This window comes from Haematobia irritans, chromosome 2 (genome assembly GCF_050003625.1).
Source record: "Haematobia irritans isolate KBUSLIRL chromosome 2, ASM5000362v1, whole genome shotgun sequence".
In the NCBI taxonomy this organism is placed as follows: domain Eukaryota; kingdom Metazoa; phylum Arthropoda; class Insecta; order Diptera; family Muscidae; genus Haematobia; species Haematobia irritans.
In genome coordinates this window covers 104061387-104087404 of record NC_134398.1, presented here as the reverse complement: position 1 = coordinate 104087404, position 26018 = coordinate 104061387, and the positions used below count along the sequence as shown (strand labels likewise).

The following is a 26018-nucleotide window of genomic DNA, read 5'->3' as shown; positions in this document are numbered from 1 at the left end:
AGAAATGGTTGGTTGTAATTCGATAATTAGTAGTAGTAGTACTCTCTCTTTATTTTCTTAAGTAATACATTTACAAATCAATACAATGCATTTGACGATAACATATTTAGGTATCTTAAGATATAAAGAATAATGTAGTTGTAAGAATACATGACATTGACCTATGGTCGTTAGTCATTAAGCTTGTTTCTTTATGTGAACGTAAGTTATTTAAAAAGTAAATTCATGTAAAAGTTGTTCTCTGTATTGGATACAAGTTCTAATATAATAAGCTAAATCTTTCCAAGCAATTAAGAGGCCATCTAAAGCATAAATTAGATAATTTTCAGTAAGCAAAACCTTTTTAAAATACATGTGTCTGAATTCCTTTAATGCAGGACAATGGCCTAGGAAATGTTGCAAATTTTCAGTTTCAAGCATATTGCACATAGAACATTGACGGTTTACGGTCTGTGGAAATATGTTGCCATTCAATTGAATTAGGTCACTTCTAGCTTTGAAGATCCACATAATTTCTTCCTGAGAGAGATGCTCATTTATATAAAACTGGGCGCTTGCAGGATTCAATTTTTTATAAAACCTTTGACTTTCTCTTGCTTGCCTATTACACTTGTTAAGATATTCTATTCGCATATTTTGCAGCAAAAGTTCACTTCTCCGCATCCAGTCAGATTTCGTATTTATCTCCATTCTCCCAACATCGTGTTTCAACATTAAGTTATTTATGGCTTCTGCCAAAATATTCCGCTTTGCAATATTTTTTTTGCAAGTTGGTGAGGAAGTCGTTTTTCATTATAGTCAAAATTATACATTATACATTCAACACGACCATAAAAAAGTTCACAGGATCGAAACGAAATTCCCATAACCATTCAATTGGTTACAATAACCAATGCCGATAAATTTGGTTTTATGCTGCATAAAATTGTTGAGCTAACCACCAGCATAGTGAGACCTACATCATGGGAATCAACAAATGTTTGGTACAACCAAAAGTTGAGTATACTAATAGAATCTTAGTTCAATTATAGGACGGGCGTAAGGTAGTTGTTGCAACAAATAAATATTTATATCAACATCGACATGGTAAATGGTATGACGCTACAAAATTTGCAAAACGGGGAACAACATTTACTTGATAATAGTCCGCAATACATTGAATAAAGTTTATCCCATAGAAAAGAAGTTGCCTTCAGGTAAGTATCGCACCGATTTATAAAAAAGGAATATTACAAAAGTTTCCATAAAAATGGCAGGCTTCATACACCAACAAACACAAATACTTTTTACGGCAAGCGAGCTTTTTTTATTGTATTAAGAATACAGGAAGAGTCTAAGTCGATCTGTATTTATATCTAGAGGCTTAAGGAAGAAATTTCTGGCAAGTATATATTGAATTAGGTTCTGTAGTTTGACCACATAATTGCTACCTAATAACCATCTGTCATTGGTATACAAATATTACCTATAAAAAATTGTAAATTGTAATGTAAATTGATCTCACATATATGTAGATCAAAAGCCTTTGTTGTTAGCACCTTTTGTATTTATTTTCGTAGTTTATTATGATTGTACATCTTGTAATAAATTAATAAAATCTCAATATAATCTGCCCTTACATTTGATATTGGAATATGGTTAGGATAATAGTAAAGAAAATCGAGGGCGGTTGCACCAACAAACAAAACAATTAATATGAAATTGCGACAACCAATGCAAAGTTGATCCAACATACTACCATGTAGTTACAATTGCCAAATGTTAGTTGTGCTGACAGATGGAACTACCTGCTTTCGGTTGGCAAATAATTCGGTTTAGGTAACGAATTTGTTTTCTGGGTGTATAATTCTGTCATTTTATGATGACTGTGTCTAAAAAAAATCACTAAAGAAGTTTCTTTTCAGTATGCTGATTGTATCTTCTTTTAATATTATTGTCTTTAACTTTAGTTTTAATGTTTGTAACGTTTATACAAAGAATTAAATATAAATATTTCATTGTATGATGACTGCACGTGCTTAGAAAACCACTAAATATGTATATATATATATATTTTTTTTTTGACTTCCCTGCTAGCCTGTAACCACTCAACTGACTCGTTCTTTTTTTCCTCTTTTTCAATAGCTCGTCAATAATACCCTCCAACAAACGGTACATGTCAAAAATCCGAAAAGTATGTATATGCCTATAAGACCGGCTCATGGCAGCAACACGAAGAGAGGATTAGCAAGAAAAAAACGCGCCAAAACCACTAATACAATCATCTTTATTGCAATGCAAATATATCTTCCGAAATTAAAATCACGCATCGGATAGTTATCTATTGTTTAGGGTATGCCGCTTACAAAATCTGTGAGACTACAATGTGTCCTAGGTCGGTAAAATCCCCAACAGATTTTCTACCCAGTTAAGAAGAATTTTCCAGTTTGAGTTCTCGAGGGTGTCACCCCATGATGAACTGAGGTCTCCTCCAAGTATAAAGCCGTCAAAACTCATAGACAGTTGAAGCAATTTCTCCAGGTCGGATTCTAGAGTTTGAGTTGGGTGATTGCAGGGTATATAAATTGATCCAACCAGGTATATTTTCCTGATGTTGTTAGTAATGAATTCAATTTTGAAGAGTGATGTTTTGATTCCAACATCATTTAGGAAAACTCTATCATAATGAGTTGTGTTTTTTAAAACAACAGCGACTCCCACAGGTGAGTTGTCATATATAAAATTATATTCTTCTATTTTTAATCGTCTTTTACGTTTCAGATGGCATTCCTGAATGAGGCCAAAATCTATTCTATTATGGAATAATGTATTTTTAAGATCTAAGAGTTTGGCTGATAAGTCCCCGGTCTAAGAAAGAAAAACACATTTTTTTTGTCAAAATTCGTTTTTATTATTCAACATAGTTCCCTTCAAGAGCGATACAACTATTACAACGACCTTCCAATTTTTTGATACCATTTTGGTAGTACTTCTTCGGTTTTGCCTCAAAATAGGCCTCCGTTTCGTCGATCACCTCTTCATTGCAGCCAAATTTTTTCCCTACGAGCATCCTTTTGAGGTCTGAGAACAAGAAAAAGTCACTGGGGGCCAGATCTTGAGAATACGGTGGGTGGGGAAGCAATTCGAAGCCCAATTCATGAATTTTTGCCATAGTTCTCCATGACTTGTGGCACGGTGCGTTGTCTTGGTGGAACAACACTTTTTTCTTCTTCATATGGGGCCGTTTTGCCGCGATTTCGTCCTTCAAATGCTCCAATAACGCCATATAATAGTCACTGTTGATGGTTTTCCCCTTCTCAAGATAATCGATAATAATTATCCATGCGCATCCCAAAAAACAGAGGCCATTATTTTGCTAGCGGACTTTTGAGTCTTTCCACGCTTCAGAGACGGTTCACCGGTCGCTGTCCACTCAGCCGACTGTCGATTGGACTCAGGAGTGTAGTGATGGAGCCATGTTTCATCCATTGTCACATATCGACAGAAAAACGCGGGTGTATTATGAGTTGTTGTTTTTGGTCAAATGTGAGCTCGCGCGGCACCCATTTTGCACAGAGTTTCCGCATAACCAAATATTGATGAATGATATGACCAACACGTTCCTTTGATATCTTTAAGGCCTCTGCTATCTCGATCAACTTCATTTTACGGCCATTCAAAATCATTTTGTGGATTTTTTGATGTTTTCGTCGGTAACCACCTCTTTCGGGCGTCCACTGCGTTCACCGTCCTCCGTGCTCATTTCACCATTCTTGAATTTTTCATACCAATCATTTATTGTTGGTTTCCCTGGGGCAGAGTCCGGAAACTCATTATCAAGCCAAGTTTTTGCTTCCACCGTACTTTTTCCCTCCAGAAAACAGTATTTCATCAAAACACGAAATTCCTTTTTTCAATTTTTTTTTTCACAATAACAAAAGTTGCTTCACAAAAGACGCTCTATCTCACAAACTAATTGACTTACAGACGTCAAATTTTGACACGAATCATTTGAAGGTTGGTACTATATAAAAATAATATGCATTTAACCCGTATTCTCCCGAGTTATAAAACAATCATCCGATTATAATAATGTTTGATTCACAGCATGTAAATATAAAAAATTGTCATATCGGGTTCAGGTATCCGGAAAATGGGTGTCGCAATTAACAAAGAATACACTTGTTGTTTTTTTTATTTTTTCTGTGCAGCGATAACGGTACACAGGTGCATTGAACATGCCAATGTTTCTGTCGTCATATGACGACGCTATGAGAATATTGGTTAATACTAGCGACGCCATTTATGTGTCAAACCGGGGACTTATCAGCCAACCTGTTATTTGGCGACTGGAATCAACTAGTGACTGTACATTAAATGTTAGAAAATTTATAGATCTATGGTCCATATTTAGTTTTTATTTTATTTAGAATGCGGAGAAATTCATTTTGGAATATTCAGAGAGAAATATATTTATCTCTTGTTCGATTACCAACTCTTCTGGCTTAAGAAAAAAGGCACTCAATTTCATAAATTGTTCTATGACAGACGGTTTTGGTATTGCAACGCTGTGGTGTACAGTGTGTCAGCAAAGCTTTGATTGGGAAGAGGTCAACAAAGCTTTGATTTGGAATTGTGTTGGAAGTACGTATAACTTTTTGAACATTATTTTTGGCAATGGTGCGCTCTTCTACATCTTTGGCAATTCTTTGCTTTCTGGCTGCAGCATATTTTTTGTATGTTGGACAGCCTCGCCAATTAGCGGGATGCCCTTTGCCTTACAGTTATTGCAATACGGTTCCATATTGCCTTCTCGTTTTCGTTGACATTCGCCAGGATTATGATTTTTCGTCATTCAACCGTCGAGCGGAACGGACGTGTTTTTTTAATAGCGGACTAACTCATCGTAATAAGTACCTACTACGAATTTCAAGTGTGGTGGGATATTAGCCACCATGCAGCGAAATTCAAAGTCATCCACTGGGTTGCTAACTTCAGGGCCCAGTGGACGGGTACCGACTGGATTTATAAATTTGGGCAATGACCAAGGGTTAGGCCCAATTAGTCGACCTGTAGACGGGTCGACACTTTGACAAGTCGAACCTTTTCTAAGATAACGACATCAAAAGGAGGTAATCGGGTCGACACTTTGACAAGTCGAACCTTTTCTAAGGTAACGACATCAAAAGGAGGTAATCGGTATGGTTCCAAAGCAAAAATGAGGGGAAATTGAGAATGCTTTGTCTGGCGTCTACTCACAAGTGCTGGAAAAGTTTCCCGGTCCAGATCCCCGACACCAAGAGGCTGGTTGGTATCAAGGACGATTAAGCTAGTCGCATATGAGGACCAGAGGTCTATAGAATGTTTTAAAGCTGCTTTGATACTACTTGGTGAAGTGAAGGAGCTGCTCTACAGTTAGTCGAGAAGAAAGACATACCTGCTAGACCAAGAGTACATGCGTGGATACCTGCAAACCCTACTGACCCTGAATCTATTTGAAATAGACTGAAACAATGCAATCCATATCTTCTAACAGATGACTGGAAGGTTGGCCGTTTGGATGAAGTAGATGGACCAAGACGGCATGCAGTGTTTATATTGAACACTCAGTCTTTGCCGCATTTAGCAAAGACCCACGGCCGTGTATGTTATGGCTTTCATTATATCCAAATGAAGGTATATAAAAACGATCAGCTTAAGGATTCGGAAATGGACAAGCCTCTGTCTGAATTAGAAATAAGCGGATCCTCTTGCGAAGTCGCGGGAGATACCAAAGACGCAGACATGGATAGACACCGTATGCAAGAGTAGGTTTCTCTCAGCCTCAAAACTCACCAAAGTTGAACCTATGGTTATTGCGAGAGTCACCGAGATCTCTGAAGGGGACATTCTTGATAACTCGATTGAAACGTCTGATGTGACGGTTGTTGAAAATCTCGATGGTCCTACGGATCCTCCAGATAAATCTTCACCATTGTAAGGTTGCATGTAGGGCAATTGGAGGAGACGCTGGAGGTACTATTGGACACACATTTTCCTGGAAATCAGACGGTTGAACCATGTTCTAGCGGTACCACAGGGGCTCAGTGGTCGTTTCGAATCGAGGAAATTGTATCGGAATCTAGAATAAAATGGGCGTTAAATAGCTTTGGACCATTCCAATCCCCGGACCTGATGGAATTACTCCGGCGGAGTTACAAGCAGTGCCTGACATAATCATCCCCTGGTTGTCGGCGATATATATAGTATGTATCAACTTAGCATATATCCCAGGAAAGTGGAGGGAAACAAAAGTCGTTTTCGTAGCTAAAGCGGGAAAAGCCTCTCACTTGAGTGCGAAGGATTTGCGACCAATCAGCATATCCTCATTCCTATTTAAGACTCTGGAGAGGATGATAGATATTTATCTAAGAACTAGCGTCGATTCAAGTTTGCTCTCGAAACGACAGCATGCATACTCGAAGGGCAGTCTGCTGAGACCGCATTACATGAACTAGTCAGCTTTATTGAAAGCTCACTATCTGTCAAAGAATACACAATCGTGACGTTTCTAGTATGATGGCAAATGTTCAATGGGAGAATTGCAAGGGTTATAACGACACCAGGCAAATATAGCCCCATTTAAAATTAAACCGCACACTAGATATGCTAGTGTTCTCGATACGTCAGATATCACTCCTGATATCTGCTATAACAGGTCGTTGCCTGATAGGTAATTTTGCAAAAACTATTGGCGCGAAGTATAATGACTATTGTATGAGCTGTCATGATGCGGAGGAAAAGGAATCAATTAAACACCTCTTGTGTGAGTGTCCTGCATTTGGTGTAAGGCGTAAGCAAATTTTAGGGGCATATAGCTTTAGATTCCTGGCGTACCTGGAAAACGTGAACTTAAGCAGTCTGCTAATGTTTTTGGAACAATCTGGTGGGTTCAACAGAAGAAAATAATCGAGAAGGTTCAGCGGTTAAAACTAAAAGTGCCCATATGTAATAGGTACTTTTAGTTAATGTCGTATCATCTAAGTCAGCCTGAATCTTAATCGGGCTGCCACTTTAACCTAACATAACCATATCCAGAATTGCAATTATGTTAGATGTGTCCCCATCGTTGACATCTACGACATTGAATTTCTGATCCTTTTTTCTTGGGGGTTTCCCTCTCTACAATTTGGTTTTGTAGGCCGATGACTTTAGAAACATCGCTTATGTTCCTTCCTGGGAGAAGTGAGGCAAGAAAGAGACCAGTGTCAATATTATTCTTTAAAGAATTTGCCGTAGTAAATTTTACTACATATGCTACAGTTAGGGACGCCAGATTTTGAAGAGGCAAAAAGAGCACATACGAAAAAAGAGCACACCTTTTCAAATAAAATAAAAACATTTAATTCCATAATAATTCATTTTAACATAAAAAGGTTCATAACATATACATCAAACAAACCACTTTCAACTCAAGATAATTTTCTGGCACTACTTTGTAAGTTATTTGTTTGGTATTTTTGTGAAAAATGTTAGAGTACAAAGTGAAGAAGCAACATCGGCGTGCTCTTCTTCAACTCTGATATATAAAGTAAAACACTATTTAATTAGAAAATAACTGTGTAGGAAAATCTCGTAGTGTGACATTTACGTATGTTCAGTTTACTTTTACAATTTATTGAATCGCGTTGGAGTAATATTTGTTGTGATGCATACAAAGAGTACTTAACTAAAAATAGAGCACTATTGCGTGCTCTTTTGGCCTATCTGTAGTAATCGCATAGGGGAAATTTTCATTACAATCCAACCGTATAATATTCGGTTAAAAATTTATTATTTGCATCTCTATTATTCGATCATCAATTTAATAATTATTCGATCATTAATTTCATAATCGATTTTAGTAGAGAGAGTAAGAGAGAAATTACGGCAAAAAAAAAAGTTTTGCATACCCGATAGTCATTGGGATTTTGCTAAAAGCATATATTGATAACCATTCCTCGTGTTAAGTTGAAGAGACAACATCAAAAAAAATCTTAAAATTGGAAATCCAACAATAATCTATTGGAAACCCGTGGTACTGTTTTATTATTTTCCGAAACGTGGAAATTAAATTATTAATTGTTAAAAAAAAAATTATAATAATTTGTAATTGTCATTGTCATACAATTTTTGATACCACTAAATCATTTTTTAAAGAATTGAGGAATACGACGAATATCAAATATATTGGCTCCAGAATACATACAACAACCATTTCAATATAAATCGGAGAATTTGGAATATAAAGTTCATTTAGAAAAAGATAAAGCAATAATTTGACCTAAGTTCCATTCATCAATTGTTACTATTTTTAATAGCTTTTGTTTTATCAAGGCATTCTATAATTCCATTCAATAACATACTGCAGCTACAACCGTGTTCCCAAATCTGTCCAGCCGAAGGAAAGCACGTGAGTACTATCAAGACCATTGATAAAAAATTAGTATGTGTATATGTATTATTATATCTATACTATTGATAATATCTTGTTGTGATATTATTATTGTCTTACATTCTTATACCAACATTGTTTTTGTTTCTTGAGTTATTACGAGTATGTATACATTTGTTAGTTTTTAAGTTTGCTTTGATTATATTCATTCATAAAACTTTATATTTTTGTTTTGATCTTCTTATGAATAAATGCTGATGTCAATTGCCATGGATAACTAATGTACTTTCACTAAGGCTAACCGTCGATCACGTAGCGTAGTGGGGTTTTTATGAATGAGTTTCTTGGGTTATAAGAACCGGCTGCCGACGAGCTAGACCTTTGCCAGTACGTGCCGATGGTAGATACCTAATATGAGTTTGAAGTTCTGGTCGTTACAAAAATGGCGCCCAACGTGGGGCTACTAGAGGAATTTATCTCTAAAATTTGGAATTTCAAGCATTGATTCTTGTAGAATTTTTGACAATTTTTGTGATGCTCACTCTAGAATTGCTAGAGTAATTGTAATGACATATTGCTCAGACCGTCTTAGCGAAACAAATTTTCGTTATAAATTTCTACGATTCTTTTCACTCAAATATCAAAGTATTTGATAGATATTTAGATCAGGAGAGAATTAACTTGTAGTGGAAGTGCGAGGTTGATATGGATTTTGAGCTCTCGACCGTTAAGTTAATGAATTCTGTGATATCTAGTTTATTAAGTAATTAGATAGATTTGTTTATTATGGACGAATTTTGGTATAAATCTATATGTGATGGATTGGATTTAAAGCCTAAGTGTTATGAATATTTGCGATTTATTGTTTTTGTTGGTAAATTTTGTAATTAGGTATTAATTTTTTTTTGAGAAAACGGAAAAATATGCGTAAGGCATAGTGGTAATAATTTGCCGCGAGGAAACGGTCGATTGGATGCGTGTTCAGTTTGTTGTAATACATTGGAAAAGTCGACTAATATTGTTCGTACAACTTGCTTACACTATTTTCATCGTAATTGTTTATTAGAATGGATTAAGAAATCACGAATTTAGATCAGACCGTGCAGGCAATTGCAATAGAAGATAACAATAATGCAGCAATGGCTAGCAATATTTTTCCTCCGGATAATTCTGAATTGACATCTAAAATTGCATCTTTGGAAAATAAATTAGATTCTGAATTTAAAAGTATACAAGATACTTTTAGAAATCTTTCATAACAAATAAGTCAATTGACGATACAAAGACCAGTTGGAACTGAACCGGATTGGCCTAGGGATGATTTTTCACCTATGAGAAATTCAGGTTTGTCCCATTCCATTAGGAATCAATGCCGTTCAGAGACTGAACCAGGTGTACTACATCGTACTCAAAGTTCTCACCCAAGCTATCCAGCACCAAACAATTTCCAGCCACAATCATTAGCTTCTTCTGTCGTTAATAGTAGTGGTAGAATTGCTCAATTAGTACAGAGTTGGAATATATCGTACTGTGGCAACTCAAATAAGATTCCAGTTGATAAATTTATTTATATGGTAATTGCCCTGACGAATGACAGTCTAGGTGGGGATTTTGAGGTTCTATGTGAACATTTACATATTCTTTTTAGTGGTAGAGGATTAGATTGGTACTGGAGATATCGACGTTCTGTTGAAAGAGTAGAATGGTCTTCATTATGCGATGCCTTGAGATCCCATTTCCAGGATCACCTTTCAGATGGCGATAAAAAAGAATTGATTCGTGAGAGAAGACAGATGGAAAATGAAAGATTCGATGATTTCTATAACGCTGTCCAATATCTCTGTGATAGATTGATATACCCCATTCCGGATCATGAGTTATTAGATATTTTAGTCACAATCTTTGTCCAAAGATCAGGAAGGATTTATTTGATCAAAATCTTACTTCTGTGGCTCAAATTCGTCACTTAATACTTCGAAGAGGAGCATTGCTAGATGACAAAGAGAAATCTTGTCTTCACCCTGTTAGGAGGCAGGTAAACGAAATGGAATTGATGATTTAGGTAATGATACATCGGATGTGATTGGTATTTCAGAATTAGAAAAAGCTAGATGTTGGAACTGCCGAAAGGAGGGCCGCCGTTATGTAGACTGCATGGAAGAACGCAACATATTTTGTTATGGATGCAGAGCAGAGGGTATTTCAAGCCAAACTGTGCTTATTGTCAGAAACGGGGAAACTCCAAAGGCGGGGTGCAGACAACGAATCGAATGTACCCCAAACAAAATTAGAAAACAGGATATGAACTACTAGTACATCATCTACCCAGACTGTGACTATATTAAAAAACGATATGATATTTGGCCAGTCATGTGAGGAACGTGTTAAAGTATATCAAATAGTACCATATCACCAAAGACATTATCAGAAGAAAAGAGCGGAAATATTTTGTGAAGAGTTACGAATATATTCGACGAACAAAGAGGACAAAAGATATTTAAGATCTTGTGAAAGAATTAAATCATTTTGGAATAAAATTAGGAGAAATAGGAAATTCCTTCGGGAATCGATTTGTGCCATAGAAAAATTAACGGACTGTAGACCGTTTATTAATGTACAAGTACTTGGGGAAAATGTTTTTGCTTTATTAGATTCGAGAGCTTCCATAACGTGTATAGGGAACAAAGCTGCTAAGGACCTTATAGAGAGTGGCAAGAAATATAAACCTTTGAATGAAAATGTTAAGACAGCGGGGGGTCGCACATCGAATAGTTGGTTATGTTGAGGGTGAAATCAGATTTCGTAATGTTTCGAAAATAATGAGAATTTATGTAATACCCGATTTATGTCAGGACTATTATCTCGGTGCCGATTTCTTTATTGAATTTGGACTACTACGAAAGATTTTAGAATCGTTTAGTTTTGATGCGGATGATATACATGATTTTCCAGTTATGCATAAATTAAGTTCCTCGGAACAAAGTAAGCTACAGAAAGTTATATCCTTATTCCCGTCTTATGAAAGCGAAGGCTTAGGCCGGACAAAACTCCTTAGACATAAGATCGAACTTTATCCCGACTCCAGACCGGTGAAACAACGATATTTTTCAGTGTCGCCCGGCGTTGAGAAGAAATTACATTCTGAGATAGATCGAATGTTGGCCTTTTTTTTTTTTTTTTTTTTTTTCAATTTGTTTATTTATTTAATTATTTCTCATAAGTATAAACTACCAATAAACAAAGTAGGTAAATATAGTACTTCAAATACACAGGTCCGACATCGAACTCTCTAGTACATTACATATATGTTTTCTACATTCATTCTTGTTTTTATCAATTACTTATATGTTATAAAGTTTACATTGGAACTACTTAATATAGTGTGCAATATAATGAAAAGCTGTACAAAAACATTATTTTATTTGCATTGTAAAGAGAAGTCAAGGATTAAAAAAGAAGTAATTTTATTATGGTTTATACCACCAAAATTTGAGTATCTTACTAAAGTCTATTCTATCCTTTTTAGTTATTGTTGTATCAAATCGTAGTTCGTTACTATTTCTGAGGTTAATGTCGAAAGATTTTACATTAGGTCTTCTGAATAAATGATAAAACTGTGGAACACCTTCACTGTTTTGTATGTAGCCCATTTTGTCTAAATACAGAAAGGCTTCTGGAGGGACATATCCCGTTTCAAGTGTATTACATATATATGATTCATCAGCATAATACGGAGCCAATATTAAATTATTTGTATCATTATTTGTACATTTGAGGATATGATTCCTTATTGTTTTAATTAAAAAGTTATCTATTCTGTTAACATTCGCTGAATCATAGAGAATTTTATTGGATACAAAGTGTGTATAGTTTGTGTGGGCTGATCTGAAAAGATTTGTACATGATCTCAAACATTTTCTCTCAAATTTTCTGAGCCTTTCCATATAAGCGGGAGAAATATTGAACCAGATTGGTGCACCATAGCTTAAAATAGATCGAACCATTGACTTATATAACAATAACTTTACATCTTTATTAGAATGTTGGCCCTCAAAGTAATTGAGATAGCGCCGCCGAACTGCTCATGGAGTAGCCCTGTAGCCATGGTAGATAAAGAGGGGAAAGTGAGACTGTGTCTAGATTCTCGGAAGCTAAATGCAGTGACGATTAAGGATGCTTATCCTCTTCCGAAAATTGACGGAATTTTGAGTCGTTTACCGAAAGCTAGATACATATCTTCTCTGGACTTCAAACATGCATTCTGGCAGGTGGAACTGGACGAAGATAGCCGGAATTATACAGTCTTCACCGTACCGAACCGTCCGCTGTATAGATATGTAGTTATGCCTTTGGTCTTACTAATGCCCCCATGACATTATGCAGGTTGATGGACCTCATAATACCTCCTCAGTTAAGGGAAATGGTTTTCATTTATTTAGATGACCTAAATATATTGGGATACATAATTGGCGAGGGAGTGATGAAACCAGATCCTTCTCAGCCATTATGGATATGCAGCCTCCTGGGACTGTACGTGAGCTTCGAAGATTTTTAGGTGTAGTAGGCTGGTATCGTCGCTTTATCGACAATTATGCATCCCTAACCAGGGATCCGGAGCGGTCCATTTTTTTCGCTCCGCTCCGCTCCCGCTCCGCAGAAAAAAAAACCGCTCCGCTCCGAGAAAAAAAATCGCTCCGCTCCGCTCCTCTTCGAGAAAATTATAGTACAAACATTGTATTATTTGTTCAATTGAGTTTTATTTTATTTAGAAAAATCGGGCGGTACATATATGGGAGCTATAGCTAAATCTGAACCGATTTCGATGATTTTTTGCACATATAGTTAGTGCTATAGAAGATTACATTTCGCCAACTTTGAGTAAGATCGGTTGATAAATAAGGATTTTATGACCTAATTTGGCAAAATCGGGCGATACATATATATGGGACCTATATCTAAATCTGAACCGATTTCGATGAAATTTTCAGGCTTAAAGGGTGACACAGAAGATTATTTTGTGCTAAATTTGACGACGATCGGTTAGTAAAAAAGTGCAACGTGACCCCATTTGTCGAAATCGGGCAATACATATATATTGGAGCTATATCTAAATTTGATCCGATTTCTTCCAAATTCAATAACGTTCGTCCTTGTGCCCAAAAAAACTCCCTGTACCAAATTTCATCAAAATCGGTTAATAATTGCGACCGAAATCCTGTGAACAACAAATACATGGACAGACGGACGGATGGACGGACGGACACCAAGCGCTGGATCGACTCAGGAGGTGATTCTGAGTCGATCGGTATATATTTTATGGGGTCTAAAATCAATATTTGTTGTAGTCACATTTTTTGGCAGATCAAACTTATTATACCCTAACCACTATGTGGTTTAGGGTATAATGACTTTAAAACAATGTGTTGAAACATTTTATTAATTTTGAAGATTTTTTCAGAAATATTAAATCCATTTTGACTTCATTCAAACGAAATTTGCATTCATGTTAGGATACACATTTTTATGTCGAATCACTTAGCTATAAGGATAAACAGACTTCATTGAAAAGTTTAGAGGCTTTTAGACAAGGAAAAACTTTTTTTCCGAGAAATACGTCTTCTATTCTAAGCAAAATTCGTATTTTAAGCATGTGAAATATTTGGCCTCCCGACAATATTCTTTGCGGTGCACCATCTACTATTTAATATGTGATAGAAACCAAATTTATGAAAATGGACCAAAGTGGACCAAATTCTGTTTGTTCTGACCATCGGACCAAATTTAAAAATTAGAAATCTTTTGGACCAATTTTGGTCCGATCGGACCAAAACGGCAACGCTGTTCACCGTTCACATCGGGTTGAGATGTTTTAGTTTGACAGTTACCATGGAAACAAGAAATTCACATTTACTCGAAATTCACATATATGCAACCTATGTCCAAATAATTACCGCGAACGCAAAGGGAAAAAAATTGTATGTTATTTTCACATGTCCTTAAAAGCCTTTGTTTATTTTATGAAACTTATTTCAATATTGTCATATATTTTGAATAGGGTATGTTATTCGGGGTATATTCCAAATTAGCTGGGTTCACATTCTAATTTTGACGTGTTTTGGAGGAAAACTTGAACTTTTTTTAGTATGGCGAAAACTACTCGTTTTGAAGTGCTTATAAAGGGAAAACATTTCAAACCCCAAAACATGCTTGGTGAGAACACCGTATAAAATTGACGTGTTTTGGAGGAAAACTTGTGTTTTGAACTTGTTTTTTAGTATGGCGTAAACGTCTCGTTTTGAAGTGCTTATAAAGGGAAATCATTTCAAACCCCAAAACATGCTTGGTGAGAACACCGTAGGTTAGGTTAGGTTAAAGTGGCAGCCCGATTAAGATTCAGGCTCACTTAGACTATTCAGTCCATTGTGATACCACATTAACTAAAAGTACCTATTACATATGGGCACATCTAGTATTAACCGTTGAACCTTCTCGATTATTTTCTTCTGTTGAACCAACCAGATTGTTCCAAAAACATTAGCAGACTGCTTAAGTTAACGTTTTCCAGGTCCGCTAGTAATCTGAAGCTATATGCCCCTAAAATTTGCTTACGCCTTACACAAAATGCAGAACACTCACACAAGAGGTGTTTTATTGATTCCTTTTCCTCCGCATCATGACAGCTCATACAATAGTCATTATACTTCGCACCAATAGTTTTTGCAAAATCGCCTATCAGGCAGCGACCCGTTATAGCAGATATCAGGAGTGATATCTGGCGTCTCGAGAACACTAGCATATCTAGTGTGCGGTTTAAGTTGAAATGGGGCCATATTTGCTTGGTGTCGTTACAACCCTTACAATTCTCCCATCGAACATTTGCCATCATGACAGCCTTCTCACGCAGTAAGAGCTTGCAGGTAGCCAGAGGCACACCAACAGATTCTAGTTCCCCTGGAATATGTAAGGTAGTTCCTAGCCTTGCTAGCTCATCTGCTTCGCAGTTCCCCGGTATGTTCCTGTGGCCAGGCACCCATACTAGGTGAATATTGTGCTGCTCAGCCACCTCATTGAGAGATTTGCGGCAGTCGATGGCCGTTTTCGAGTTGAGGAACACAGAGTCCAAGGATTTTATTGCAGGTTGACTGTCTGAGTATATATTAATGCCAATATTGCTTGGAGCATTACTTCTCAGCCAATTCACCACTTCTCTTATTGCTAATATTTCAGCCTGAAAAACACTACAGTGATCAGGTAATCTTTTCGCTATTCGAAGTTCCAGATCTTTAGAATATACTCCGAAACCCACTTGGCCATCCAATTTTGAGCCATCAGTGTAGAAATCTATATATCTTTTATTCCCCGGGGTCCGTGTACACTACGCTTCACTGTTGGGAATTAGAGTCTCAAACTTTTTGTCGAAAAGTGGGCTCGCCAAAGTGTAATCCACTACGTTAGGCACATCTGGCATTATTTTGAGGACCGAACTGTGACCGCAACGTTTTTCCGACCACAGCGATAGCTCGCGCAACCGCACAGCCGTTGTTGCAGCTGACTGTTTGGCCAAAATGTCTAAAGGCAATAGATGCAGTATGACATTAAGGGAGTTTGTTCCTGTCTTGCTGAATGCACCTGAGATACACAAACACGCCATACGCTGAACTTTATCTAAACCAGTCGGTTTCTGAAGTGCCGGCCACCAGACTACAACACCATATAGCATTATAGGTCTAACCACTGCCGTGTATAGCCAATGTACAATTTTTGGTTTTAGTCCCCATTTTTTCCCTATTGCCTTTTTGCACGAGTATAAAGCTACCGTTGCTTTCCTCGCCCTTTCTTCAATATTAAGCTTAAAGTTCAGCTTCCTGTCCAAAATAACGCCAAGGTATTTTGCACACTCCCTAAAGGGAATTTCAATACCCCCTAAGGATATGGGCCTAACCGTGGGAGTTTTGCGATCTTTGCAGTACATGACTAGTTCTGTCTTTGCAGGATTTACCCCAAGACCATTATCTTTCGCCCATTTCTCAGTCATCCGGAGGGCTCTCTGTATAATATCTCTAACTGTTGATGGGAATTTTCCCCTGACTGCTAGCGCCACATCATCTGCGTATGCCACCACTTGTATCCTTTCTTTTTCTAGGGAAACCAGAAGGTCGTTTATAGCAACATTCCAAAGAAGAGGTGATAGAACTCCTCCTTGAGGAGTGCCTCTGTTCACATACCTTTGTATGTTTGCTTGTCCTAGTGTGGCTGAAATGCGTCTCTTCCTTAGAAGTTCGTCTAACAGCCTAAGTATACCTGGATCAACATTCAGAGTTGTCAGTCCATTTAATATCGAGCTCGGATGGACGTTATTGAACGCTCCTTCGATGTCTAGATATGCCACGATTGTGTATTCTTTGACAGATAGTGAGCTTTCAATAAAGCTGACTAGTTCATGTAATGCGGTCTCAGTAGACCTGCCTTTCGAGTATGCATGTTGTCGTTTCGAGAGCAAACTTGAATCGACGCTAGTTCTAAGATAAATATCTATCATCCTCTCCAGAGTCTTAAGTAGGAATGATGATAAGCTGATTGGTCGGAAATCCTTCGCATTCGAGTGAGAGGCTTTTCCCGCTTTAGGTATGAAAACGACTTTTGATTCTCTCCACTTTCGTGGAATATATGCTAAGTTGATACATCCTACATATATCGCCGACAACCAGGGGATAATTCTGTCAGCCACCGCTTTTAACTCCGCCGGAGTAATTCCATCAGGTCCGGGGGATTTGAATGATCCAAAGCTATTTAACGCCCATTTTATTCTAGATTCTGATACAATTTCCTCGATAGGAAACGACCGCTGAGCCACTGTGGCACCGCCATTACATGGTTCAACCGTCTGATTTCCTGGAAAATGTGTGTCCAATAGTACCTCCAGCGTCTCCTCACTGGACGTTGTCCAATTGCCCTCCGATGTTTTAATGAAACCTGGAGCGGAGTTGGTGCATGCTAGAACCTTCCGTAGTCTGGAAGCCTCGGACGTATTCTCAATGCTGCTGCAGTAATCATTCCAAGAGTTATGCTGAGCCTTTCTCAGTTCTCGCTTGTATCCTCTCAGATTCTTCTTGTAAGCGTCCCAATCCACAGGAGCTCTGGTGGACTTTGCTTTGTTAAAGAGCTTCCTGCACGATTTCCGCATATTACCTAACTCCGTAGACCACCATGGTGGTCGATTTTTCCCCCTTGGCTTCCCTTTAGGGCATGCAGCTTTCAGTGAAATGTTGAAGGCCTTAGAAATCCTCTCCACTGCGTGTTCGATAACTTGTACAGTGCTCATATTTGTCTCCGGTATCATCATATTGAAGGATTCCCTATACCTATTCCAGTCAGCTTTCCTAACATTTGGCGGAAATATGGTCTTGGTTTTATGAACATCAAATTTGAAACTGATGTAGCGATGATCTGAGAAGCTGTGTTCACTTAAAACATGCCACTCAGATATCATTTCATTCAGTTCTTGCGAGGCCAAGGTGATGTCCAAAACCTCTTGCCTGTTTTTAGTGACAAAGGTTGGGGCATCTCCCTTGTTGCACACTACCAGATTAGTACGCAAAATAAAGTCTATTAGCGACTCTCCCCTTGCATTAGTATCACTACTTCCCCATATACTATGATGCGCATTCGCATCGCATCCCATAATGAGTTTCGTCTTTGTTTTCAGTGACTCCTCAACTAAGGTCTTAACGGCACATGGAGGCATCTCCCTGTCATGTCCCATATAGACCGAAGATACCCAATATTTGCATTTGGCTATTTCTAAACTGGCAACGACAGTGTCTGCATTGCACATTGAAGGAAGCAGAAACAAGTTAAGCTCGTTTTTAGCAATTATACAGGCTCGAATTACATCATTACCAGTATACTGCAATAGTTTGAACCCCGGAGTACTTAATACACATATTTTGTTTCTATAAACATATGGTTCTTGAATAAGAACTATGTCTATGTCCCCTTTCATCAGGAGAACTTTTAAGGCAGCACATGCAGCCTTACAATGATGAAGATTTATCTGGAGGATCCGTAGGACCATCGAGATTTTCAACAACCGTCACATCAGCCGCTTCAATCGAGTCATCAAGAATGTCCTCTTCAGAGATATCGGTGACTCTCGCAATAACCATAGGTTCAACTTTGGTGAGTTCTGAGGCAGTAGAAGCCTCCTCACGCATACGGTATCTATCCATGTCTTCAACTTTGGTATCTCCCTCGACTTCGCAAGAGGATCCGCTTACTTCTGATTCAGACTGAGGCTTGTCCATTTCTGAATCCTTTAGCTGATCGTTTTTATACACCTTCATTTGGATATAAAGAAAGCCATAACATACACGGCCCTGAGACTTTGCTAGATGTGGCAAAGACTGAGTGTTCAATATAAACACTGCATGCCGTCTTGGCCCATCCACTTCATCCAAACGGCCAACCTTCCAATCAGCTGTTGGAAGATCTGGATTGCATTGTTTCAGTCTATTTAAAATAGATTCAGGGTCAGGAGGGTTTGCAGGTATCCACGCATGTGCTCTTGGTCTAGCCGGTATGTCTTTCTTCTCGACTAACTCTAGAGCAGCTCCTTCCCAAACTTCACCAATTAGTATCAGAGCAGGACCTCTGGTCCTCAAATGCGACTAGTTTAAATCGTCCTTGATACCAACCAGCCTCTTGGTGTCGAGGATCTGGGCCGGGAAACTTTTCCAGCACCTGCGAGTAGACGCCAGACAAAGCATTCTCAATTTCCCCCCATTTTTGCTTTGGAACCATACCGTCCAATGCTCCTTTATTTATGATAGCCATCACAAGGCTGTCTTTAGCAACTGAGGCAAACGATCGTTGATCCCTTTTGGAGGATGGCAGCTCATCCGGTGATCGTTCCCTTTTTCCAGCCTCAAGAATTCCTTGAGCCCATTTTAAGGAATCGCTTTGTTTAGCCGACAACGTGCTTGGGTCGACTGATCCTAATTTCTTTAGGATAAACAAAGCATTTCTGCGTTCCTTGAATCTCTTTCGTGAGGGATTACCTCCTTTTGATGCCGTTACCTTGGAAAAGGTTCGACTTGTCAAATTGTCGCTACCTGTCGACCCGTCTACAGGTCGACTAATTGGGCCTAACTCTTGGTCATTGCCCAAATTTATAACTCCAGTCGATACCCGTCCACTGCGCCCTGAAGTTAGCAACCCAGTGGATGTCTTTGAATTTCTCTGCATGGTGGCCCAATATCCCACCAAACTTGAAAATCGTAGTAGGTACTTATTACGATGATTTTATCCGCTATTAAAAACACGTCCGTTCCGTTCGACGGTTGAATAATAAAAATCAGAACACCGTATAAGATTCTTTACAAACACGGACATTCCGTCCGGAATGACTGATAGTCTGTAAAGCGCATAGGACTGTATTTTACTCTATTTGCTTAAAATTGCTGAAAAGTACTCGAACGGCATCCAGTAACTATTTGCACATTCGAAATTTTCAGCTTATAAAATATTAAAAACAGATCCTGTTTTTTTAACTTCCAGTTATAGTTTAGACATCTTATTACGTGTTCAATCGTCACTGTTTCGTTGATGAATGAATGAGAGAGCATAGCCTTGTGTGTGATTTAAATTTCCTCAATACGCGATCTATGCCGTATGGCATAGTAGCAACTAAAAAAAATCGTACAGCCTTATTGAACTACTTTAGGAATCCAGTTTTTTTTACACTAATCGAAGGAATGATTATCTACTAAACAACTTAAATAAAGTTATCAAAAAAGGTAATTTTTGTAATAAAATATATAAAAGAACGAAATGATCTGTTTTTGCTAAAATGTGAAACCTACGCTTTCTGAGGGAGCCACCGTGGTGCAATGGTTAGCATGCCCGCCTTGCATACACAAGGTCGTGGGTTCGATTCCTGCTACGACCGAACACCAAGAAATTTTTCAGCGGTGGATTATCCCACCTCAGTAATGCTGGTGACATTTCTGAGGGTTTCAAAGCTTCTCTAAGTGGTTTCACTGGAATGTGGAACGCCGTTCGGACTCGGCTTTAAAAAGGAGGTCCCTTGTCATTGAGCTTAACATGGAATCGGGCAGCACTCAGTGATGAGAGAGAAGTTCACCACTGTGGTATCACAATGGACTGAATAGTCTAAGTGAGCCTGATACATCGGGCTGCCACATAACCTAACCTAACCTAACCTACGCTTTCTGAAACTTCACAATATACTTGGTCTTCTAACTAAATTTTTTTGCAATAATTTGAAGGAAACACATAAAAAATAATACAAAAATACAGAAATGATAAAAACCATAACTCTATAAACTTAAAATGGTCACTGAAAAGCGACTATGCCATATGGCATAGAATAACCGAAAGGGTTAACCAACGGAGGAAAAGAATGTTTGTCAAATTTATTTGGGCAAAGCCCTATAGACTGTAAGATGGTTGGATGGACGCACGTTTCGGAATTACCACATTCCTTATCAGCATCCTCTACTTGCAGCAAAACTATCAACCAATTATCAGAATAAATTCAGGCAGTTCACTAAACCCATGGTGAACCACACTTGAACCTTCCGGTTTATGATAGCCGGCTTATGCCGAAATAAATTCATACAAACATTTCTCTTTTCCTTTGCCACCATCAAGTCATCGATTTGAGTGCAGTTGGCTGGGTTAATTTTGAGCGTGCTTCCTCTTACTTCATGCGTGTTTTGTTTTTTATTGTAGGTTTGTACTTCAATCATATTTGTTGTTTTCATCTCAGCTTTAAAACCATTGTGTTGACTAAACTACAAGAGTAGCTTAACCAACAGAGGAAAAGAATATTTGTCAAATTTATTTGGACAAAGCCCTATAGACTGCAAGATGGTTGGATGGACGCACGTTTCGGAATTACCACATTCCTCATCAGCATCCTCTACTTGCAGCAAAACTCAAAATAAACCCAGGACGCTTAGGTTAGGAGATATGGGCAAAATAAGTTTTTCATTTAAAAATGTAGAGTTTTCTAGGTTTTGAGTAGATTTTTAATTTTTTTTGGGGGTGTTCACAAATTAAAGTCATTTTCGCTCTAGGACGCATATATAAGGAGATATGGTCAAAAGAAATTTTTCATATAAAAATTGCAATTTTTTAGGTTTTGGGTGGTAATGATTCCTTGGTAATGATTCCGAACGTTTTGTTAATACGTTTTGTTATATAATACGATATTTGGCTGGATTCTCAGTGGTCCAATGCGGACGTAAACGATACATTCATTCTCCGTAAATGTTCATGAATTCGAAGAATCTTCTATGAACGAAATGCTAAGAAAATTTTGGGAACAAGAAAAAGCTCCTACATCCCATCTCGTCTCAGCTGCTGATGCGTTCTGTGAAGAATATTACAGAAAGACTACAACTCGATTACCCAATGGTCGTTACATGGTACGACTTTTTTGAATTTTCTGATTCATTGTACTTGGGTCCTTCTAGATGTATGGCTTTGGCTCAGTACAATCGTATGGAACGAAATCTATCCAAAGATTCTGAACTAAGAACACAGAACCATTATGTTCTGAACGAATATATAGCGCTTGATTACGCAGAATAAACTTCTCGCGAAATTTCTTTTGATGATAAATTTAATTCATTTTACTTCACACATCACGCGGTTCTACGAACGGAACATAAGTCCACAAAGGTTCGAGTCGTTTTTAATGCGTCCCGAAAGACGAAATCAAGCTATTCTCTTAACGACGTATTACGCAGCGGTCCCACATTACAATCGGACCTCACTTCTGTTATTATTAATTGGCAGAAATATCAGTATGTTTTCTGTGGGGATATTCAGACAGATTCTTGTACACCCCCATGATAGACCGTATCAACGAATTTTATTCAAACCATCCAATAATAACTCTATTAAAGATTATCAAGTCAAAACCAGGGATCCGGAGCGGAGCGGAGCAAACCCTTTTTTTGCCGGAGCGGGAGCGGAGCGGGAGCGGCATTTCTAAAATACGGAGCGGAGCGGTTTCCAAATGAAAAACCGCTCCGCTCCGAATAAAATATTACTTGAATGAAATGTGTAACTTTGAAATTACTTAGTACTTAGCGTAGTGTGAGTAAACGTTTAAAATGTACGATATGTATTTTTGTACGTACGTACATTGGGGAAAACACAAAGTGTTTTTTTAGTAATTGTTTTCAAAAACGGCAAATGTCAAAATATATCTCTAGTATGTGTTGTAAAAGTAACAACAGTACTTTCGATCAATTTCATCCCGTATTACTAAAAAGATGTTTATAATGAACGCCAAATAAATGCAATTAAACGATCTTATTTATATTTAATTTTTTAGTTTTCTATACTGAAAAAAATATTGTCGTGAAGTCAAAGATTTCATGTCCTTAGAATAAGAATACAAATTTTGCTTAACATGGAAGACGCATTTCTCTACAATAAAGTTTTTTCCTTGTCCAAAAGTCAATAAACTTTTGAATGAAGTTGTAATGTCCTTATAATAAAGTGATTTTACTTAAAAGTGTGTATCATAACATGAAAGATAAAATTTTTGAGGTAAGGTCAACGTGACTTTAATAATTTAGAAAAATTCTTTAAAATTAATAAAATTGTATTTAAATTTGTTTCCTTTTTGCATCTTGCCTACAAAGCAAAAAATCGTTAAAAAATAAGACAAGTTTTTCAACACTTTATAATAAAGACGCTTTTTACGTGAAACATAGCATAATTTCTACTGGAAGTCGAGTCTTAATATGGAAAATAAAAGTGCCGTTAACTCGTTTTTAAAGGATTTTGATAACAACTGACGAAAAAAATCTAAAAAAATTAAAAATTAACATTTGCTTCCTAGAAGCAAGTACATAACCCCCAAATTTAAAAGAGAATTGCGTCTTTAAAGTATCCTTACTTGTATTCTCCGCTTCTTTGGCTCGGAATTAATACCCAAACTGTTAAAGTAAAGACAAAATCTTTGGAACCGGGCATGCGTTTTTTCAGTGTAAGGACATTCATATTTGCTTTACTATTGTACTATACCCTAGCATTCTCTTATTTCTGATATTAGTTCTCGAAAATTTAATTAAAATCATGGATAGTTTCAATTTTGGTTATTTATTTTAATTTTTTCTCACATTGAAAACTAATGACTTGATTTGTATTATTGCATGTTATCTACTTTTTTGAGAACGAACATTTCTTAAAAACGCTGTTCGAAAATGTATTTTTACAATAAAGGGGAAAAAAGCGAAATTAGGTAACACTAGATCTGAGTAAGAATATTCGTAGGTATACCACGGACTGATTTCGATGGAGGTTGTTGCAAACATACACTGAAAAAAAAGCATACTCGGTTCCAAAGATTTTGTCTTTACTTTAAAAAATTTGGTATTGATTCCGAGCCAAAGAAGCGGAGAATACAAGCAAGGACACTTTTAAAACACAATTCTCTTTTAAATTTAGGTTTTGTGTACTTGCTTCTAGGAAGCAAATGTTAATTTTTCGCTTTCTCACCTTTTTTTTCTTCATATGCTATCAAAGTCCTTTAAAAACGAGTTAACGGCAACTTTATTTTCCAAATTAGGACTCGACTCCCAGTAGAAATTATGCTATGTTTGAAGTAACAAACTTCTTTAAAATAAAGTTTTGAAAAACATGTCCTATATTTGAACGATTTTTTGCTTTGTAGTCAATATGCAAAAAGACAACAAATTTAAAGACAATTTCATTAAATTTAAAGAATTTTTCTGAATTATTAAAGTCAAATTGACCTTAGCCTATAAATTTTTTGTTTCATGTTAAGATACCCATTTTTAAGTCAAATCATAAAATATTACAAAACCTTTTCTCTACGTCTGTTGCAAAACAAAAAAAAAAACTTTCGGAGAGTAGTTACTTCTACTCTGTGTATAGACTTTCAATTCCAATCAGCGTTGCCGTTTTGGTCCGATCGGACCAAAATTGGTCCAAAAGATTTCTAATTTTTAAATTTGGTCCGATGGTCGGACCAAACAGAATTTGGTCCATTCTGGTCCATTCTGGTCCATTTTCATAAATTTGGTTTCTATTACATATTAAATAGTAGATGGTGCACCGCAAAGAATATTGTCGGGAGGCCAAATATTTCACATGCTTAAAATACGAATACGAATTTTGCTTAGAATAGAAGACGTATTTCTCTGATATAAAGTTTTTTCCTTGTCTAAAAGTCTCTAAACTTTTCAATGAAGTCTGTTTGTCCTTATAGCTAAGTGATTCTACACAAAAATGTGTATCCTAACATGAATGAAAATTTCGTTTTAATGAAGTCAAAATGGATTTAATATTTCTGAAAAAATCTTCAAAATTAATAAAATGTTTCAACAAATTGTTTTAAAGTCATTATACCCTAAACCACATAGTGGTTAGGGTATAATAAGTTTGATCTGCCAAAAAATGTGCCTACCAGAAATATTGATTTTAGACCCCATAAAATATATACCGATCGACTCAGAATCACCTCCTGAGTCGATCTAGCGCTTGGTGTCCGTCCGTCCGTCCGTCTGTCCATGTATTTGTTGTTCACAGGATTCCGGTGGCAATTATTAACCGATTTTGATGAAATTTGGTACAGGGAGTTTTTGGGCACAACGACGAACGCTATTGAATTTGGAAGAAATCGGATCAAATTTAGATATAGCTCCCATATATATGTATCGCCCGATTTCGACAAATGGGGTCACGCTGTGCTTTTTTCCAAACGGATCGTCGCCAAATTTGCCAAAAGGTAATCTTTTTCATCGCCCTTCAAGTCTGCAAAATTTCATATAAATCGGTTCAGATTTAGATATAGCTCTCATATATATGTATCGCCCGATTTTCCCAGATATAGCTATAGCTCCCATATATATGTACCGCCCGATTTTTCTCGAAGAGGAGCGGAGCGGAGCGATTTTTTTTTCTCGGAGCGGAGCGTGGAGCAGAGCGATTTTTTTTCTCCGGAGCGGGAGCGGAGCGGAGCGAAAAAATGGACCGCTCCGGATCCCTGGTCAAAACAGTAACTTTTGGCATTAATTGCGGGGCGTTCCTCGCTATACGTACGCTATTACAACTGGCATCTGATGTCGAAGCAACTCAACCCGCAGTAGCTCGAATACTTAAGCACGAAACATATTGTTACGTTTTTATATTGAGGCGTGTTTAATAACCCGATAATTAAAACACAGTCCTTTTCAACTAACGACAATCTACAATTTATTAGTTTAACTGATGGCTTCACTTATTTGCTCTACGATGTGTACTGTATAAACTTTAGCTTACGACTGACTTGACTGCTCCCTCCGCCAGGGGCTTATATACCGTGATTTGACGATTTCGAAAATTCTGGATATTCTGGCCTACAACCATCTAGAACTATCTTGTACAATTTATCTAACACCACATATTCAACTGGTTATCTTCATTGCCTACAGCCATCTGGAATATTCTATCGGCGTTACTTTACAGGTGATATGGCACACATACTTTTAGGCTTATGCTAATAATCTAGTGCATTCTACTAGATTAGGTAGATGTCGTGCAGGCATAAAACAAAAGGCGTTACTTTTACAATGAACGATTG

General features: G+C 37.3%; 1 protein-coding gene across 3 annotated transcripts in view; it reads right to left on the bottom strand.

Moving 5' to 3' along the window:
- The window catches only part of LOC142225936 (uncharacterized), a 138765-nt gene that overhangs the window by 14320 nt on the left and 98427 nt on the right, over positions 1-26018 (bottom strand). The window lies entirely within an intron of this gene.